The sequence below is a fragment of the Leptonychotes weddellii genome, chromosome X, assembly GCF_054177405.1.
Source record: "Leptonychotes weddellii isolate Sample4059 chromosome X, ASM5417740v2, whole genome shotgun sequence".
NCBI classification, from domain to species: Eukaryota; Metazoa; Chordata; class Mammalia; order Carnivora; family Phocidae; genus Leptonychotes; species Leptonychotes weddellii.
In genome coordinates, this window is record NC_138385.1 from 31,105,894 (window position 1) to 31,128,797 (window position 22,904).

The following is a 22,904-nucleotide window of genomic DNA, read 5'->3' on the forward strand; positions in this document are numbered from 1 at the left end:
TCATATGGTTTCACTCATATGTGGATCATAAGGAATAGCATGGAGGACCACGGGGGAAGGGAGGGAAAACTGAATGGGAAGAAATCAGAGATGGAGACAAACCATGAGAGACTCTGGACTTCGGGAACCAAACTTAGGGTCACAGAAGGGAGGAGGGTGGTAACCGGGTGATGGGTATTAAGAAGGGCACATGTGGTGATGAGCACTGGGTGTTATACGCAACTAATGAATCATTGAACACTACATCAAAAACTAATGATGTACTATATGCTGCCTAATTGAACATAATTTAAAAAATTACTTAAAAAAAAGAGAAAGAAAAAAAGCTCCTAAAATTCTTATAATTTCCTGAGTGACAGGTGTGCTAGGAGCACTGTTATCTCTAATATTTGGTCTTTCACCATGGTTCCTGATACAGAATTCCTTGTAATTTCCTGAATGATGGAGGTGATAGGAGCAACTTAACACAGAGCTCCTAAATCCCTTGGAATTTTAGGGTAATAGGAGCATTTTTTGTTCTAATGAGGAGACTTTTGATATACCCCTAGACAGCTTCAGAAGGAGGACTGATCACCAGAAAGACGAAGCCATGATTAGAAGCTTGAAATTTTCAGTTCCATTACCATCCTATGTGGAGGGAAGAGGGACTGGAGATTGTGTTAATATTTGATCATGCCTACATGGTGAAGCCTTTATGAAAATCCCTAATTATGGAGCTTAGAGAGCTTCTGGGTTAGTGAACACATCCATGTGCCAGGAGTGTTGTACAGCCCAATTCCATGGAGACAGAAGCTCCAGCACTCAGGACCTTTCCAGGACTCACTCTATGGACCTCTTCATTGGGCTGTTCATTGTATCCTTTATAATGTTATTTATAATAAACTTGTAAATGTAAATAGATATTCTTCTAAGTTTTGCGAGCTTTTCCAACAAATTATCAAATCTGAGGAGGTTCATTTGGGAACCCCTAACTTTGTAGCCAAGTCAAAGAGATGTTTGGATACCCTAGGGACCCACTACTTGCCAATGGCATCAAAAGTGAGGGCAGTCTTGTGGAACTGAACATTTAAACATGTGAAGTCTGACACTAACTCTGAGTAATTAATGTCAGAATTGAGTTAAATTACAGGACATCCACTTAGAGTTCAGAGTTGGAAAATTGTTTGGTGTGAGGAAAAAAAGCTATATATTTGGTATCATAAGTGTTGTGAGTAGAGAAACACTTTTCCTTTAACATGAAAGATAGCAAGTATTGTAAATAATCAACAGATGAACATTATTACACATTAGAGCTAGTAACACTGTTCTTTGAGTTTAAAGATGACATAAGAGAAACACAGACATTATCATCTGGGCTCTCAAGATTTCTATACAACTCTTGCTCTGGTTGGCAAACTTTTCCATTCCAAACAGCTGCTGTTTTAAGCTTGCACAAACTTCTCCCATCACAGTCAGACTCAACAGAATGTCTTGCTTCCTTTATCAGAGGGGGAAAAAAATGTACCATTAAGTGTGAAATTTCATTAAGTGTGAAATCCATTAAGTGTGAAATTTCCTGCCTTAATACTCTAATATTTCTAATAATAGAAACCATATTTTCCTCCTTTCATCTTTCAGAGGTCAATGTTTCCCCACTCCAATTCAAGTCTGTCTTGGCCAAAGCTAATACATCCTTTCCAAGACTTACATATTTTCACATCCAGTGCCAGCTCATTCACATATTTACATTTTCATTATCACTCCTATGATTATGACAATGGCCTCCACCTCTACACTGGAGTGCACTCCCTTCCATATCCACTTCCTTCCATATCGAACTCCATCAATGGTCCCTTCTCTCTCCTGTGTCTCCCTGTCTCCCATTGATTTCCTTAATAAAATGGATTGATTGGTTGCTGATTTCATTGAACATCAATAATTGTGGACACTATAAAAAATTGGAAAACAGACAAAAAGAAAAAATATACTTTAAAGATACCCATAATCTCGGGTGCCTGGGTGGCTCAGTTGTTAAGCGTCTGCATTCAGCTCAGGTCATGATCTCGGGGTCCTGGGATCGAGTCCCGCATTGGGCTCCCTGCTCGGCGGGGAGCTGTTTCTCCCTCTCCCACTCCCCCTGCTTGTGTTCCCTCTCTTGCTGTCTCTGTGTGTCAAATAAATAAACAAAATCTTTAAAAAAAAGATACCCATAATCTCAACACCCAGAGATAGATATTCTTGATACCTTGATGTCTATCTTTTTCCTCTCCATCTCCAATATTTGTTGTGGTAGCCAGCCTCCAAGATGGTCCCCAATGATTCCCACCTGCTGGTATTCACACCCTTGTGTAGTTCTTTCCCACATTGTAACAGGGTTTGTCTGTTTGACAAATATCAGATGACAGAAGTGATAGTATGGCATTTCTGAGATTAGGTTAAAGAAGACTGTGGTTTTTTTCTTTGTCTCTGTCTCTACACTCTTTTGGATGACTCATTGTAAGAGAAGCCAGCTGCCATGTCATGGAAACATTCAGGCAGCTATTGGTTTGCCCATACAGTAAGGAAAAGAAGCCTCTGGCCAATAGCCATGGAGGAATTAAGAGATGACAACAACCATGTGAGTGAATTTGGAAATGGATTCTTTGACCCCGTCAAGCTTTGATATGACCACAGCTCTAGCCAACAACTTGTCAGCAAATATGTGAGGGGCTCTGAGCCAGAGCCACTCAGATAAGCCATTCCCATATTCCTGACCCTAGAAAACTATGATACCATAAAGTTTTTTGTTTGAAGCTATTAAGTTTTGGTATAATTTGTTATGCATCAATAGGTAATTATTACCGTAGTGTTCAGGAACCAGCTTCTTTCAAGAATATATTTCCATGTACAGAAATCTGTTGCATTTCTATACACTAATAATGAAGCAACAGAAAAATAAATTAAGAAAGCAATCCCATTTACAAATGCACCAAAAATAATAAAATACCTGGGAATATACTTAACCAAGGATTAACTTAACTAACTCTGAAAATGTCCATACTACCCAAAGCAATCTACAGATTTTATGCAATCCCTATCAAACTACATTTTTTACAGAACTAGAACAAATGATCCTAAAATTTGGATGGAACTACAAAAGACACAGAATAGCCAAAACAATCTTGAAAAAAAAAAAAAGCTAAAGGTATCACAATTCCAGATTTCAAATCATACTACAAAATTATAGTAATCAAAACAGTATGATACTGGCACAAAAATAAACACATAGATCAATGGAACAGGATAGAAAGTCCAGAAACAAACTCACAATTATATGGTCAATTAATCTTTCACAAAAGAGGCAAGAATATGCAATGGGAAAGTCTCTTCAACAAATGGTGTTAGGAAACTTGTCACCTACATGCAAAAGAATGAAAGTGGACTATTTTCTTATACCATACACAAAAATAAACTCAAAATGGATCAAGGACCTACATATGAGACCCAAAACCATAAAAATCCTAGAAGAGAGCACAGGCAGTAATTTCTCTGACATCGACCATAGCAATATTTCTCTAGATATGTCTCCCGAGGCAAGAGAAATAAAAGCAAAAATAAACTATTGGGATTACAACAAAATAAAAAACTTCTGCACAGCAAAGCAAGCAATCAACAAAACTGAAAGACAACATACTGAATGGGAAAGGATATTTGCAACTGACATATCTGATAAAAAGTTAGTATCCAAAATTTACAAAGACCTGATACAACTCAACACCCAAAAACCAAATAATCCAATTTAAAAATGGGCAGAACACATGAACAGACATTTCTCCAAGGAAGACATCCAGATGGCCAAGAGACACATGAAAAGATGCTCAACATCACTCATCATCAGGGAAATGCAAATCAAAACAAAATGAGATATCCCCTCACACCTGTCAAAAACACAAGAAGGAAAAATGTTGACAAGGATATGGACAAATACCATATGATCTCACTCATGTGGAATTTAAGAAACAAAACAAATGAACAAAGGAAAAAGAGAGAAAGACAAGCCAGGAAACAGACTCTGAACTATAGAAACAAACTGATGGTTACCAGAGGGGAGGGGTTGGGGGATAGGTGAAATACGTGATGGGGATTAAAGTGTACAGTTATCATGATGAGCACTGAGTAATGTATAGAATTGTTGAATCACTATATTCTACACCTAAAACTAATATAACACTGTATGTTAACCACACTGGAATTAAAATTAAAAACTTAATGAAAATGAAAAAACAAAATAAAACAACAAGGAATATATTCCCATATATGGCAATCCCACAGCTAACATCATATTCAGTGGTGAAAAGCTGAAGGCTTTTTATCTAAGATCAGGAACAAGACAAGGATGCTCAGTCTCACCACTACTATTCAACATAGTACTGGAAGTCCTAGCTAGAGCAAGCAGAAAAGAAACAGAAATAAAAGGCCTCCAAATTGGAAAGAAAACATTTAAGTTGTCTCTATCTGCAAATGACATAATATTATATATAGAAAAACCTAAAGACTCCATCAAAAAACTGTTAGAACTAATAAACAAATTCAGTAATATTGCAGGATACAAAATTAGTATACAAAAATTAGTTACATTTCTATATACTAACAAGGAACTATCCAAAAAAAGAAATTAAGAAAACAATCCCATTTATAATAGCATCAAAAAATAAAATACTTGGGAATAAATTTAACCAAGGAAGTGAAAGGTCTACACACTGAAAACTGTAAGACATTGATGAAAAAAATTGAAGACACAAAGAAAAAGAAAGCTATCCCATGTTCCTGGATTGGAAGAATTAATACTGTGAAAATGTCCATAATACCTAAAGTGATACACAGATTCAATGCAATTCCCATCAAAATTCCAATGGCATTTTTTTCACAGGAAAAAAAACACTCTAAAATTTGTATGGAATCACAAAAGATCCCAAATAGCCAAAGCAACCTTGAGAAAGAACAAAGCTGGAAGCATCATCACACTTCCTTGTTTCAAGTTATATTACAAAGTTATAGTAATAAAAAACAGTATGGTACTAACATAAAAACAGATACAGACCAATGGGACAGAATATAGGGCCCAGAAATAAACCCACATATATATGATAAACTAATCTTTGACAAGAATACACAGTGGGGAAAGGACAGTCTCTTTAATAAATGGTGCAGGGAAAACTGGAAATCCACATAGAAAAGAGTGAAATTTTACTCTTATCTTACACCGTACACAAAGATTAACTGGACATGGATTAAAGACATAACTGTAAGACCTGATACCATAAAACTCCTAGAAGAAAACATAGGGGAAAAGCTCCTTATCATTGGTCTTGGCAATGACTTTTTGGAAATGACACCAAAAGCACAGGCAACAAAAGCAAAAACATGCAAGTGAGACTACATCAAACTAAAACGCTTCTGTGCAGCAAAAGAAAGTATTAATACAATGAAGAGGTAGCCTACAGAATAGAAGAAAATATTTACAAACCATATATCTGATAAGGGGTTAATATCCAAAATATATAAGGAATTCACACGATTCAAAGCAAAAAAAAGAAATACCTTATTAAAAAGTGGGCAAATGACCTGAATAGACAATTTTCCCTCAAAAAGACATACAAATGGCCAACAGGTGTATGAAATGGTACTCAACATCTGTAATCACCAGGGAAATGCAAATCAAAACTGCAATGAAATATTATCTCACACCTGTTAAGATGCCTATTATCAAAAAACCAAGCAATAAATGTGGTGAGGGTGTGGAGAAAAGAGAACCCTTGTATACTGTTGGTGGGAATGTAAATTGGTACCGTTGTGGAAAACAGTATGGATGTTCCTTTAAAATTTAAAAATAGAATTGCCATATGATCCAGCAATCTCACTTCTGGGAATGTATCCAAAAGATATGAAGGTCAGTATTTCAAAGATATAGCTGCCCTCCCATGTTCATTGTAGCATTATTCACAATAACTAAGATATGGAACCATTTAAGTGTCAATGGATGAATGGATAAAGAAAATGTGATATACATACACATAATGCAATATTATTCAACCATAAAAAAGGGAAGTCCTGCCATTTGCAAAAACGTGAATGAACCTGGAAGATATTATGCTAAGTAAAATAAGCCAGAAATAAAGACAAATACTGTATGATCTCAATTATATGTAGAATCTTAAAAAGTAAATCTCATAAAATCAGAAAGTAGAACACTGGTTGCCAGGGCTTGTGGGGGGGTGGCGGGGGAGGGAGAGATATTGGTGAAAGCATACAAACTTCTAGTTATAAGATTAATAAGTTCTGGGTGTCTAATGTACACTATGGTAATTATTATTAATAATATTTTATCGTATACTTAAAATTTGTTGAGAGTAGATTTTAAGTGATCTCTCCCCACACACAAAAATGGTAACTATATGAAGTGATGGATGTGTTAATTTACTCAATTGTAATAATTTCACAATGTATATATATATATAAAATCATCACATTGTACACCTTAAAAAATCATGTTGTACAACCTAAATATATATAATTTTTATTTGTCAATCATACCTCAATAAAGCTGGGAAAAATTAAAAAGAACATATTTCCAGGTCTATAACTATGAGCTCTATATTACTATAATTAATGCCTGTTATATTTTATTTTAAGGATAAATCATAATTTGCCCAGTTGATCCCCTACTATTTCATACTTAGGTTGCTTCCAAATTACAAACAATATTATGAATATAATTGATATATCTATACATTAAATATTATAGATTAATAGCATTGTTTCATTGGAATAAATTACTGAAAGTAGAATTGCTCATTTAAAGTCTATAAATGTTTTTAAACTTTTAAAATACATGATCAAATTCCCTCTCACAAATACTTTTTTTAATGCTTAAAAGAATTCACCTATGAAACTCTATGTAGTATTATTTCTGTTTTTATTTTGTTTTGTTGTTTGGTTTGTGGTAAAAAAAAAATTATAGTTATTTGACAATATTTTCCATAGTTACTAACTTTCTACCTTTCTTGGGTCAATTTGTGTAATTTTTCTCAGGATTTTAAATGTATAACATTCTCTCTCTCTCTCTCTCTCTCTCTCTCTCCCTGCTATGTCTACACTATGTCTGAGAGGATATTAATTGTGTGATTTAGACCCCAGGATCTGAAATCAATCTATCTAGGTTTGAATCCTTTAACTTGGGCAAATTACTTACTTTTTCAATATTTCCATTTGTAAAATAACATCTGCTTCAGCACCTTCACCAGGTGTTGTATGGATGAGATTAGTTAATATATACAAGCATGTAGAACACTTAGAACAATCCCTATAATATATTTAGCCCTCAGTTTTTAAGCTGAGACATACATTTGTTTTCTGGGGCTACCATTACAAAGTACCACAAACTGGATGGCTTAAAACAACTGAAATTTATTCACTCACAGTTTTGGAAGTCAGAGTCTAAAATCAATTTTCTATAGGAAGCTAATCTCTCCAAAGTTTCTAAGGGGAGAATCACTCCTTGCTTCTTCCAGCTCCTGGGGGCTCCTGATATTCCTTGGCTTGTAGCAGTGTAACTCCATCTGCCTCCATCTTCATGTGGCCTTTTTCCCTGTGTCTCTCTGTGTTGTTTTTTTTTTTAAAAGAAAAGAGTGGAATTTAATCTTTATTTACAGGACACTGCAAGAGAGGAGATTCCACATAGAAATAAGAAACCCACTGAGAGGAGGAGCTTCATACAGGTTGTACAGTTTGGAACTGGTCAAGTAGAGTTTTGTTGTAAAAAGTGCTACAATAACAAAACACATTTAAAAAGAGTGTTTAGTAGAGAAACAGTAAGACAAACTTCTACCAAACAGAGTACACAACAAACAACTTTCTGCCTCAGCTGTACAATCTTAAAGTTAAAGGTCCTGGGAGTGTCATCCTGAACTTGGAACGTTTAGCCTTCAGAGGTAGTTTCTGGCACAACATTCTGATCTTCCTCTTCCTCTACAGAGAAACACTTCTCAATCAAGTTTAATGAAGCTTTCCACACAGACTCATTTTCATGGTTTTGTAGAGCTTCAATTTTGTCCAAACCTCCACAATTCTTCAATCATTATACTAAGTTTCTCAGTTTCACCTAGTTTCTCAGCAGGCTGAAAGATGTTTGAAATGGCATCCAGAATAACCGGAATAATTTTGGTATCTTTTGCAGTTAAGAGGTTCATCAATGGTTCTATTATGCCACAATGAATGAGGTATACAATCTGTTCAACTGTCCCACCACTTGTATAGTTGGTCACAGCCCAGACAGCTTCCTTTTGTGTCTTTTTTTTTAAGATTTTTTTTTTTAATTCATTCGAGACACAGAGATACAGAGAGAGAGAGAACATGAGCAGGGGGAGAGCAAAGGGAGGGGGAGAAGCAGGCTCCCCGCTGAGCAGGGAGCCCGATGCGGGGCTCGATCCCAGGACCCTGGGATCATGACCTGAGCCAAAGGCAGACGCTTAACCATCTGAGCCACCCAGGCGCCCCCTTTTGTGTCTTAAAGTCTGCCTTAGAGAGAACACCAATGAGGAATGGGACTAATCCATGATTCACAACTTGCTGTATCTGGTCCTGGCGACCAGCTGTGTTGTTTGACATTGTCCACATAGCTTCCTTCTGAATATTAGTTTTGGGGTTCGTTAGGAGGCTGGGAAAAACAGCAAGTGCTCCTGCATCTATTACAACCTGAGTTCTGTTCATCTGTCCCAGTGACAATATTTCCTATGGCTCTTAGCACAGGAGTCACAATGGGCAATTCAGTAGCTCCTAGAAGCTTCACAAGCTGGGGCACAACTCCTGTTTTCACAACCATTTCAATCCGTTCATTTGGACCATCCGTAAGGTAGGAAATGGCCCAGGAGGTATCTGCCAATACTTCTGGATCATCATGATGCAGGAGACGAACTAAGGTAGGAAGAATCTGCTCAACAGCATCTAATGGGGGGGGGCAGGATTCTTATTGTGACAAAGGTTTGAAAGTGTCCAAGTAAGGATACGTAAGTAACCACATGCTAAAGATGACATATCAGGAACTGCAAGGAGAGCCAATAGTGGGTCAACTGCACCATACTTGATAACCAAGTCTCAAAAAACTGAACCATCACCTGCAATGTTTCCTAGAGCCCATACAGCTTGTTCACTGATGTGGGCATGGGAAGATGCCAACAGAGAAATGAATGCTGGGATAGCACCTCCATCTACCACAGCCTTGGTCTGTTCTGACGTCCCAGAAGCAATGTTAGTGAGAGCCCAAGCAGATTCAAACTGAATGGGACTACAGTCAGTTCTGCCCAAGAAGGACACAAATTTTGGAATCAAACCAGCCTGGATTATGTTGTCCATGGGGGGCTGTTTTTCCTTAGAAAGCAGTTTCCTAGCAGCTTGAGTAGCCTGGAGCTGGCTTTCCAAATTGTTGCTATTTATGTCTTTGACAATGTCATCAATAGACCAATTTACAGTGCCCTGGTTGTTGCAGTTTTCCTATAGTGGAGATGTAGCCTCATCAGGAAATGAGCTTAGTTTCTCCTTTTCAGCATCCGGTCATCCTTCTTAGCTTTCCTCAGCTCCACATTAACTTTTATTTGGCGCCGCCTCATTTCTGTACTGTCTTTCCCCTTGTTCTTGAATCTGTTAAGGCGGGCAGCTGGTGAATTAGCATTCTTGTTGGTGGACATGGTTATGAGACAAAGGGAGAAAGCTACATGGCCGGCACAGGCTTCCACAGGAGGCGGTCCGGGGCGTGCAGGCTGCGGGTGAGCTGCCCTCAAAACGTCCACCACGGATCACCCCAGAGACGTTGTTCTGTGTTTTTCTGTGTGTCCACCAATCACTGTGTGTGTCATTCTGTCAGTCCTCTCCTCTGTGTGCTCACCAGTCATTGGATTTAGGGCTCATGCTCATCCAGTATGACTTCACTTTAATTACATCTGCAAAGACCCTATTTTCAGTAAGGTCACACTCTTGACATTCTGAATGAACGTGAATTTTGAGGGGACACTATTGGACCGCTACAGAACATTTATAATGTTGTGCCTTCTTTATTTCCTTTTATATTCTTGATTACTCTTGCCAGGGATTTTTCAACTTACGTGTCATTTCAAAATCTGACTCTTACTTACCAGTTTTTCTGGGTTTCTATTTTCTGTCTCATTTCTTCTTTCATCTATAATAATCACTCATGCCTTCTTTTCTTTTTCCTTTTCTAGCCTTGTGATGTATTTTTCTCCATTTGACAAAAAAATTATGTGGATTTTCCTTTCAATAAAGTATTGAGAGTGTTCTCTAAGTTGTTACTATGTTGTATTCATCATTATTACATAAATAATATTTAACTGAAGTTTTGATTTTATCTTTGATCCAAAAATTATTTATTAAAGGAAGTTTCCTAAATGTTCTGCCTGCTTTTATTTTGTTTATATATTTACTTTTGGATTTTTTTTTTAAAGATTTTATTTATTTATTTGAGAGAGAGAGAATGAGAGAGAGCACATGAGAGGCGGGAGGGTCAGAGGGAGAAGCAGACTCCCCGCCGAGCAGGGAGCCCGATGCGGGACTCGATCCCGGGACTCCAGGATCATGACCTGAGCCGAAGGCAGACACTTAACCAACTGAACCACCCAGGCGCCCTACTTTTGGATTTTAATAACTAGGCACTTTGATTTGTGATCAGAGAATGTGAGATTATGACCTAAACTACCTTTGCTTTTTGTAATATATTAAAGTTTCTTTTGTGGTCTTTTTAGTATGAAAACATTATTGTAAAAGTTTCATGAGCATTTTGTAAAAATGTGTGTTCTGTGTAGTATGCAAAGTTGTAGATATAGACATATGTATAAAGTCAAACTTATTATATTATTTAATTTGTTAGTTCTCTTTCTTCTTTGTTCGATCTGTCAAAGACTAAGACCATTATAAAGCACAGGCTGCAACCTGCCAACCCAACAACCATTCTTTTCTTTCTTCGTGATAGCAGAGGCCCATCTGAATTTTAGCTTAGCATATTGTCACCCAAATAAAAGACCATATTTTCCAGCCTCCCTTGCAGCTCCCACCTAAGTTTGACAACCGTGATGTAAGTGATATAAGTGTGTGTGGCAGGGGCAGCTCCTCTTCTCCCTTTCTCCTACATGGAATGTAGCTATGATAGCTGGAGTTCAAGCAACTATTTTGGACTATAAGGCAATACACTAATGATGGCAGAACAGCAAGATATAAAGCCCTGGAATAGCTATACCCAGAATTCTTTCCATAAGGGAGAAATAAGCCTTTATCCAGTTTGAGCCCCTGCTATTTTAGGTTTTTCCTACATGCAGCCAAAAGTAATTCCAATTAATACAGGTAGGTTAGTGTCTCCCACTAGGATCATAATTTTGTCAATCATTCCTGTTAATAGTCTTTGTTTTAGAAATTGTCATGATACACTAGTTGGTGCATAAAAGTTCATGACTCACATTTATTGTAGACTTTAGCTTTTGTCAGTAAAAAATAATCCTCTTTTTTCCCAACTAATATGTTATGCCTTGCTTTTTGAATTCATTTGACGCTCATTTTACTTTTTTTATTCTTTGATAATCTCTTTGTTTCTAACCTTTCTCATTTAAACTATAAACCAATGCAATCTTATTTCTGCTCTCACCACTGTACTGAAACCCCTCTTGTTAAGATCTCTTTATTGCTGAATACCTTTGGTCTGTTTTCAATCTTCACTATACTTTATCTTTCTAGAACACTTCACACTTGTTTTTTAAGATACTGTGTTTTGTTTAGTTTGTTTTGCTTTGCTTTGGTTTTCTTTCTGAAACCCAGAGCCACATTTCTGACTACCTAGCTGAATCTCCCACAGCTGACTCAAAATTGAATTTATCTTATTCCCATTTAAGCCTGTTTCCTTCGGTATACCTCATTTTGGTTAATATCGACACAACCAACCTTAACATGATCCTTCACTCTTCTTTGGGCTTTACTGTGTATTTGGTAATTAGTTACCAAATCTTGTCAATCTTACCTCAAAAATTTCTCTTCCATCCTTTCTATCATAGTTATTGCTTTAGTTTAGACATTCATTGTCCTTTACTTGGACTATTACAACAGTTCCCTGACCCATTCACTTCTAGTCTCTCCTTCATCCCCCATAAAGCTACCAATCCCATTCTCTGAAAAAGAAAACCAAAAATATTTTATTACATATCCACCTTGCTTTGAAAACATCTCTGTTGATTCTCCACTGCCAAATTCCTTAGTATGATGTACAAATTCCTTGGCAATATGACACACTCCCTCTTCCGCTTCATCTCCTACCACACCTTCCCCACACACTTCCTATGCTCCAGTTATATTAGAGTTCTCACATGACTAGAAAAATATGCTTTTAGTAAATCCTTTCATGGCTTCATATTTTTGTACATGTTGTTCTCTCTGCAGAGAATATCTTCCCTCTGTTCTTTCTTCAGCACACTCTCATTAATCTTTCAATCCCCAGTTAAAATATCACCTATTCCGTGAAGCCTTCCCAGACTCCCACAGAGTTAGTAACTAGTCATTCTTTCTCCTCTATACATATCCCACCACTTTGCCCACACCACTGATATAGCACTGATCATGCCGGGGTTATCTTTTGCAGTGTCTATTTCCCTCCTACAGATCTAAACCTTCTTGAAACCAGGAACTGTCCTACTCAACTCTAGGATCTAACACAATGTCTGGCTTTAAAAAAGGAACCCATAGCCATGGACAGAATGAAGAAGACTCCTGGTCCTCAAAACACCTACACCCTCCCAGATCACTAATGCCTAAAATTCTACCTTTCCACCTCTGACTTAAGGAACTCACTACTGTGAAAATGTGTCTCTGGGATGGGCCAGAAGTGCTCATAGTCATTTTACCAGACCTTTTCCAAAGAACACATTTAGAGAGGTATAAAAACTGCATTTTCAGCACTAGGTACTTATTGGGAAAATGGGAGAAAACAGATAACATGCTTTGTTGGAGGAAACTTTGTTTTTCTTTCAATATAGTCCTGTGTCATCTTGGTAGATAAAAATGAAGTAACTCAACACTTTTAAAATAAATAACCATGATTCTTTTGGTCGAATACACTGCTACGTATTCCCTTCTCCCTTTCTCCTCATAGAAATTCCATAAGGACAGGGATCTTTGTTTTGTTTACTGATATATCCCAATCAATAATTATTTGTTAAATGAACGAATGAGTATATATGAGAGTAAGAGTAAGGATGATTATATTACTTGGATGCAGAGTTCCCACCCTCCTCCAACTATGCAAGAAATCATAACCCACTGAGTCTGTTATATAACTTTTACCATTAAGGCACACCTCAATTCTAAGGCCTCTTCCACATTTGAATTTGTGATTCTATTAGAATCACCTGATACTGGCATAGCTGGGTGGGGTGGAGGGAACTAGAGAATAAATGCTTGCTTTGGACAATGCATTAAAATGTCAAATCATGATGATATCCTCCAATTGCACCCTCTAGGACTACTAATGGATTTATAGGGATATGTAACTACCTCTGACAGAGGATCTTCCTGGGAATGACTTTACCCTCTCATCTCCCCACTCTACATCATTGCTTTTATATGCAGTGTGAGGCTCTTATACTATGGAGCTGGCTGGTTGGTTTGTAGTTCCCAAATAGGAAAATGGTTATTTGTAATAGCTACACCACATCATTTAATGTGGCTTCGAAGGCACTGATGAAGCTCCTGTCAGGTCACTCTGCTTAAAAGTCTAATGACACTCATTACCAACACAACTTTGAGGATACAGCTGATATATTCCTCATCAGCCTCTTGCTAAACAAAGTGGGCTTCAGAAAACATGGCCTCCCTGCTGATGACCTGGCTGAGTCTGATGACCTCGTTGCTGAGCATAGCCTTGGTAAGAATGGGTCACAGATGATAGGAATAAAACCACTCAGGCTGACAAATGGGATGTCTATACGTGGTTGGGATCTTATAGCTGAAAATAATCAGAGATGGGTACCCAGCCTTATGGAAAGAAGTACATGACATAAAAATATAACTAGGGGCCAGGTGCTGTTTTAAATATTCTTCAGCTATTAACTTTTTTGATCTCTTAACAAACCTTTGAGGTAGGTAATATTATCATTCCCACCTTACAGATAAAAAAAAAAAAACTGAGGCACAGAGATTTTGTAACTTCACAATCATCACTCTGTAGTGGGATCAGAATTTAAGCTCAGGCAGTCTGGCTCCAGATTCCATATAATCCCTGCTACTTTAAAACTCATACCATTCTACTAAATAGCCTTCTAACATTCTTGTTATACACCAACTTCCCAGTCACTTTATCGCCACCATCCCTATCCTCTTTCATTCACTGAAAATTTTAGGTTCTCAAATTTGTCTACACACCAACTCCTGCCATCACCTTTAGTGACATCCATGGCTGTATGGATGATCCAACCAACACCCTGACCCTTCAGTTCTATTTCCAATTATCTTCTCCTCCTTCACTGTACCTCAGCCATCCACTCTCACATCCATACCATTGACTTTGTCAGACTAGAAACCGCTCCTTCTCTAAAACTAATTTCTGACCCCACTCTCGTACCACAAGTCTCTCTATCCTTCTGCTGTGTGCACTCCATTTTTCTCAAGACAATGAAGTTCTTCAGCCTCACTGGGACCACCTGTTCATTGAGCCCTCTATTTTAACCATATCCATAGCCTCCACCTGTCTTCACTTCTCTCTCTATTGAGCTTGGATTCAACAATTCATCACATCTCCAGCTCTTTGGATCCACTACACTTCTATCACAGCCACCTAGCAAAATCCTGGATAAGTTAACCTTCTCCCTTCTGCATCTGCACTCAGTCTGCTGAGCAGTGTTAGAAGAACCACCAATCTGCTCTCAACAGTGCCTGGTAGTTCTGGTTTACTCAATTAGCTGGACCTCCCATTCTTAAAATTATTTTCTACACGCTCCTTAAACCTCCAAACCTCTACACCTTGAGCCCTTCCTCTCAGTAAATGGTCTCATTTCCCAGTACTCCACAGAAAATATAAAAAGGTCAGAAGGAAACTGCCCCACATTTGCACCATGAAATCTACAAACTTATCTTAATGCACACTGATGCTTTTTCTCCTTCATTTATGTTATAGTAGAAAAGATGTCCCCCTCCTCTCTAAGGCTAATTCTGTACCTTTTGGGGACTCCACTATATTATCTCCTTTCTCCTTCCCTCCTTTTTTATTGGTTTCTTCCTGTCATGATTTAAACATCTCAAAGCCTCTCCCATCTTAAAAATAAACAAAGAAACCCAACCTCACTTGACTCCATATGCCCCACCAACAAGTCCTTCCTTTCATTTCCTCTTTTCTGCCAACTCTCTTGAAAACCCTCTTGAAATATTTATTCCCTGGCCACGACCCTCAACTGCTATTGGAATATCACACTATTCTGATTTTTCTCCTATCTCTCTAGTATTTTCAGTCTCTTTTGTGGCTTTTACTTCACTGCTTGATCTATAAATATTGGAGGACTACACACAGCTTAGCCCTCTGCCCTCTTCTATTTATACTCTCTCCTTAGGTGATATTAAATCACATGGCTTTAGATACTATCCACATGCTGACAACTTCCAAATCTTGTCACCGACCTTGACGTCTCTTTGGAGCTCCAGATTTATATGACCAACTCTCTAACATCTCCCCTTGGATGTCTCACAGGCATCTTAATTTCTTCCTATCCTACCTGAACTTATATTCTTCCTCTCAAATATGTATATCTGTCAGTTTCCCCACTCCAGTAAAATGGTATCACTATTCACCTACTTGCTCAAGCCAGAAACTTGGAAATTGTCTTTGACACATTCTTCTTCCTCACCCACCACAGTCAATTCATTACTAAGTCTTATTGATTATATTTCTTAACTATCTCATGATTCTGTCCTCTTCTCTACAACCTGACTGTGACTGCCACATTCTAGGCCACCATTACTTCTTTCCTATATTATTTCAGCACCCTCTTAGCTAATCCTTCTGCCTCTAATGTTCTTCTCCTCTAACCCATTCTCTCTAAACAGAGTGATCCTTTTAACATGGATTCCTGGTCATGTAACTCTCCTTCTTCAATGGCTTTTCACTTTTCTTAGAATAAACTTCAAAGTCTCTAGCACGGCAAGTACTCACATGATTTTATATAATTGCATAATCTAGCCCCCGACTATTCTGGCCACTCTTTTTTACTTGGAATCTATATAACAGCTGCTTCTATTTTCTTTCACTTCCTAAAACATGTTTTTGCTCAGGAATCCTCACATACTATGACCTTTGTCTGGAATTTTTCCCTCTAATCTAAGTGACAAGGAGGAATTGCCAATAGATGTTAATGATTTTATGGAAGTGGAGGCCTAAGGGAGAGGGAAGAATCCATGATAAACTTAAGTCTGGAGGGCTGAAATAATAAAATTCCTGATTATATTTTACTTATTAAAATAAAATGGGTTTTCTGGGGAAAGTAGTCCATTTCAGAACAACTGAGTTTGAACTGATGATTGAACATTTAAGTGGATAGGTATGGCTGTAAGAGGTAGAGACCAGAGAAGTTGATTTGCATGCCTATGAGAGAAGATGAGAAAGTAGATATAGCGGGAAGTCAGGCTTTCCATTTCATAGTTATTGCATAAATATATGAAGAATAGATTATTAGCTTTCCCATAATGGTCATTTACCATACAGAATCCCAAAGCAGAAGGGGAAATCAAACACAAAATAAGGTATAAATGGAGGAATTAGGAAACAAAAGAGATATATAGAAAAAGAATAGCAACATGGCAGTAGTAAGTTCTTCCTTATCAGTAATTACTTTAAATGTGAATGGATTAAAGTCTCCAATTAAAAGACAGATATTGACAGAATAGATTTAACAAAAAATCATAATCCAAGAATATTCTGCCTTTAAGAGACTCACTTTAGAGCCAAAAATACAAATAGTTTGAAAGTGAAAGAATGAAAAGATATTCTATGCAAATAGCTACCAAAAGAAAGCTGGGGTGACTATACTAATAACAGGAAAAATAGACTTTAAGTCAAAAATTGTTATAAGGGACAAAGAAAAAAACTATATACTGATAAAAGGTTCAACTCATCAAGAAGATCTAACGATATAAACATATATACACCAAACAACAGAGACCCAATACATATGATTCAAGAATTAAGGGAGAAATAGTTCTAAAATAATAGTTGGAGACTTAAATACCCTACTTTCAATAATGGATAGAATAATGAGACAAAAAAATGAAAAAAGAAATAGAAGACTTGAATAATACTGTAAGCCAACTAGATGTAAAAATATATGCAGAATACTCCACCCAACAAATTTTTAAACCACAAAACAAATCTCAATAAATTTTAAAATATTGAAATCATATAAAGTATCTTCACCAACCACAATGAAGTGAAGCTAGAAATAGAAATCAATAACACAAGGAAAACAGGAAATCTCACAAACATATAGAATTTAAACAGCAAACTCTAAAACAACAGAAGTATCAAAGAAGAAATCACAAGAGAAAATTTAAAAATACTTTAGGAATAAAAATGAAAATACAGGGGCGCCTGGGTGGCTCAGTTGGTTAAGCGACTGCCTTCGGCTCAGGTCATGATCCTGGAGTCCCTGGATCGAGTCCCGCATCGGGCTCCCTGCTTGGCAGGGAGTCTGCTTCTCCCTCTGACCCTCCCCCCTCTCATGTACTCACTCTCTCTCTCATTCTCTCTCTCTCAAATAAATAAATAAAATCTTAAAAAAAAAAATGAAAATACAACACACCAAATCTTATGTGATATAATGAAAGCAGTGCTCCAAGGGACATTTATATTGCAAACATCTATGTTAAAAAAAGAACTCAAATCAACAATCTAACTTTACACTTTAAGGAACTAAAAAAAAAGAACAAATTAAACCCAAAGTTAGCAGAAGGAAGGAAATAATAAAGATTAGAGAAGAGATAAAGCAGAGAATAGAAAAAAATAGAGGAAATCAACAAAGCAAAGGTTATTTATTTAAAAAGATCAACAAAATTAACAATATTTAATTAGATTAAGAAAAGAGGGAAGACTCAAATTACTAAAATCAGAAATGAAAGTGGGGACATTTTACTATCAATCTTATAGAAATAAAATGGGTATAAGAAAAGAATGAATAGTTGTAGACAAAGAAATTAGATAACTGGAAATAAAATGGAAACATTTCTAGAAATACAAACTATCAAAACTGAAGAAGAAATAGAAATTCTGAACAGATCTGTAAAAAGCAAAGGTATGGAATCAGTAATCAAAAACATCCCATAATCAAAAATGTCTCAAAGAAAAACTCAGCACCAGATGGCTTCACTGGTGAATTCTATCAATATTTAAAGAAGATTTAAAGCTAATCATTGTTAAACTCTTCCAAAAGATAGGAGAGAATACTTCCTAACTCATGCTATGAGGCCAGCATTACTCAGATACCAAAGCCAGACCAAGACCTTACAAAAAGACAAAGCTACAGACCAATATCTTTTATGAATACAGATGCAAAATTCTCAATAATATACTATAAACTGAACCCGGCAGCATATTAGTAGGATTATATACCATAACTGAAGGGGAATTAGCCCAAGAATGTAAGGTTGGTTCAAGAAAATCAATCAATGTAATATATACCATGTTAACAGAATGAAGGAAAAACTATATGATCATTTCTACTAATGAAAAAAAAAAGAGCATCTGACAAAACTCAACACCCTTTCATGATAAAAACCCTCAAAAATTAGGAATAGAAAGCAATGTTGTCTACCTGATAAAGGGCATTTATGAAATACCCACAGATAACTTCATTCTCAATTACAAAAAAATTGAAGGTTTTTCCTCTAAAATCAGAAATAAGACAAGAATGCCCACTGTTTTCACTTCTAGTCCACATTGGACCAAAAGTTCTAACCAGGGCAATTAGGCAAGAAAAAGAAATAAAGGGAATTCAAATTGAAAAGGAAGAAATAAAACTATCTCTACTTACAGACAGTATGACCTTATATAGAGAAAACAACCTAAAGAATAAACAAAACAACTATTAGAGCTTATGGACAAACTAGACAAAGTTGCAGGTTATAAAAGATCAATATGCACAAATCATCTGTGTTTCTATACATTAGAAATAAACAATCCATAAAGGAAATTAAGGAAACAATTTAATTCTTGAATAGCATCAAAAAGAGTAAAATACTTAGGAATAAACTTAACCAAGGAGGTACAAGACTTACACATTGAAAACTATAAAACACTCCTGAAAGAAATTAAAGAAAACCTAAATAAGTGGAAAGACATTGTGTGTCATAGATTGGAAGACAATATTGTTAAGATGGAACTACTCTTCAAAGTGATCTATAGATTCAGTGTAATCACAACTAAAATCCTAATGGCCTTTTTTGATGAAATGGAAATGCTGATCCTCAAATTTATATGGAGTTGGAGACCCTGATTACCCAGATCAATCTTGAAAAAAGAACAATTTTGGAGGCCTCACACTTCCTTATTTCAAAACTTAATACAAAGCTACAGTAATTAAAAGAGTGTGGTACTAGAACATGGATAGACAAATTAGTCCAATTGGGATCAAATTAAGGGTGGCTCAGTCAGTTAAGTGGCCAGCTCTTGATTTCAGCTCAGGTCATGATCTCAGAGTTCTGGGATGGAGCCCCACATCAGGCTCCGTGCTCAGCGAGGAGTCTGCTTGAGGATTCTCTCTCTCCTTCTCCCTCTGATCCTCCCCCACTCGCACACAGGTGCTCTCTCTCTCTCTCTCTCTCTCAAATAAATAAATATTAAAGAAAAAAAAGAATTCAGGGTCCAGAAATAAACCCATATATCTATGGGCAAAATGATTTTTGACAAGGTGCCAAGACTGTCCAATGGGGAAGGAATCGTTTTTTCAACAACTGATGCTAGGACCAGATATCCACATGCAAAAAAATGAAAGTGGACCCCTATCTCACATCATGAATAAAAATTAACTCAAGGGGCGCCTGGGTGGCTCAATCGTTGGGCGTCTGCCTTCGTCTCAGGTCATGATCCTAGGGTCCTGGGATTGAGCCCCGCATCGGGCTCCCTGCTCCATGGGAAGCCTGCTTCTCCCTCTCCCACTCCCCCTGCTTGTGTTCCCTCTCTCGCTGCGTCTCTGTCAAATAAATAAAATCTTTAAAAATAAATTAACTCAAGATTAATCAAAGACCTAAACATAAGAACTAAAAGCATAAAATGTTCATAAGAAAACATCAAACTTTATCAAAATTATAACTTTTTCTTTTTATTTTTTTCACAACGAATAAGACATGGAGCTAGAATTAAAACGAAGGTCTGTTGACTCCAAAACTTACACTCTCTAATACGACCCACTCTCCAAGAGCCTTCCATAGCTAGCTCCTCATTACTCCATCCATAAGGATCTGTGTCATTGGCCAAGAATAAAGCACAGCTCACCAAATACTCCTTCACACCATAGAAAAATACTCAAAATTAAATTAAATTAATTAAAAATTTCATTTTTGTACCAAGCCCTCCCTGAAAAAAATTGCCTAAGGAGAAACAAACTTTCTCTGTCCTACCCTGGCCTCCACAGATTTACAAAGCCTGACCCGAAACTGGGGTGATTTTAGATGCCTCAGGAAGTCTTTATGTGAAAGGAATACCTGTCCCCTCATGCATTCACTTTCCTTACTAAGTAGATAGAGGCTTTACTTTTTGACAATTAGATGGGGAAAGGTTGAGGACAGAGCTATTCCTGAGAGAGAGAACACTCTGGTATTTTGATTAGGGCAGATCGTATCATTCCATGAGGGCAGGTTTTTAATAAGCTAAGGGGATGAAGGCAAGCAGAATAAAGACTAAACCTGCCCTCCCTGAGGCCACACACAGAGTCAGTCACAAAGCAGCAAGACTTGATTGGGGTCTTGTCTCTGTCACTAACTATCATGCAACCCTAGGCAAGGCCCAGTGTTCTCTAAATGTACTGTGATGCTGTAATTCCACTTTATAAATTTGCCCAGGGCTAGCTGCATTTGCATTCCTATTAATGGTAGGCACAGCAAAGTCCTTAGCTAATCCATGAAGTATGGTTCTGTTTACACTTCTTTTATTAAGATTAATCACTATTTAAGGCCTTATGCCTTGATTACAGGGATTCTGTTGTGGTATAAGAATTTGAACACACTTTTGAAATGTAAAACGTGTTTTCAATTACTTACAGCCATTCATGGTCCCAATTCAGGCAAAACTTTTACTTAAATAAATAATTAGCCTTGGCAAGAGAATCATAATTCATGAATATACAAAGTTTAAATGTGCTGACTGGTAGTGCCTGTGTTGGATTTTCACAAGTGACATGTTGCCATCTACATCTGCACGGTATTGGCCTAGGACTTATTCAAAGTAAGTGACACTGATGTAGGTCTGGCTCACCGGAAACTCATTTTCTAAGGCAGGCGCTCACTCAGCTGAATTTGAACAGATATTCCCCACTTCCTCCTGTGTTTTCCTTTGCTGAAATCCAGAGCAGGATCCTACAACTCACACTAGTGTTCTTTGACTTCCTGGGGCAGCGAGAGAGTTAAAACCCACAATCAACACTCCACAGAATTTTAAGAATCACCTCTTCTTCTTCCATTCCATTCCTTTCTTTTGTCTTTGCCACCGTGGAGTATTTCTCTAATGTGCTGGTGACTAGAAGCCCTTTCCTTTGTAAATAAAAGCCTGCCCTTCAAACTGCTCAGTGTGTTAAAGCCTTTGTGATGCTGTGGTCATTTCAATGCTGGGCACATTGTTATGGTGGTGTATGTGTCACATAGAAAGAAGTCACAAAGAATTCTACAGAGGTCTATGGTGCTTAGCAAGACAAAGAGCCATCTCCCTAAGGAAGAACCTTAAAGAATAAGTCACTGAGAACAAAAGGGAAATAAAAGGGGGAGAAAGCCAGGTTGGATTCAATCCAGAAACTGGTTATCCATGAAAATCTGTAACCCTTTCCCTTTGGGGACATAAAGGTCAATAGTTCCTTAGTATGCTGAAGGCTGGAATTGTGCCTTTATAGGTCTTTGCTATAATCAACACCCTGCTTATAGTGAGTGCTCAACCAAAGCTCCATGGCGGGGGGTGGGGTGGGGGGTGTGTGGGGGGGTGGGGGTGGCAATGATTATAACAATGAATTGAATCATTTGTCAAAATTTCTCGATTTGTAAGAACTCGTTTCTATGCTGTTTCCTCACAAACTATTCCATACTTTCTGAGATTCTGGTCAATACAAGATTTGGACATGCCCTGTGGGGAGAATTAAGGTAAAATTCGGTCTTTGAAAAATGACACTACTTTAAATGCTGTGGTTCTCGGTGGGGAGGCCGATTCTGCCCCCTAGGGGACATGTGACAATGTCTGAAGACATTTTGGGTTGTCACAAGGTGGGGGGTGTTACTGGCATCTAGTGGACAGAGGCTAGAGATGCTGCTAAAGAGCCTACAATGTCAGGACAGCCCCTCACAATAAGGAATCCTATGGCCCCATAAGGTCAGTACTGCCTAGATTGAGATACCCTGCTTAATGGGGAAAAGAAAATTCCTTTACTCTCTGGGTCTCTCACACCCATCTCACTTTGGCTCTGATATTACACCAAACTCTGGTCTACCTGTCGCACCTACCACTATGGTCAAGGCTGTAAGAAGAGTAAAGACAGTGCCCTTGAATGTTGAAGTCTCAGTTGCCTTAGGAAGTCATATCTGGATGGTGTTTGAATAGGCCAGGCCATGTGGGCTAACCTCACCTAGAAGCCAGGTAGATCTAGCTTCAATTATTCATAGTCACT

At 37.5% G+C, this 22,904-nt stretch overlaps 1 protein-coding gene and 1 pseudogene across 1 annotated transcript in view; both read right to left on the reverse strand.

Annotated features, from left to right (window-relative positions):
- Positions 1-22,904, reverse strand: part of RTL4 (retrotransposon Gag like 4) — a 313,336-nt gene that overhangs the window by 288,202 nt on the left and 2,230 nt on the right. The window lies entirely within an intron of this gene.
- LOC102747168 (importin subunit alpha-1 pseudogene) lies at positions 7,757-9,939 on the reverse strand (annotated as a pseudogene).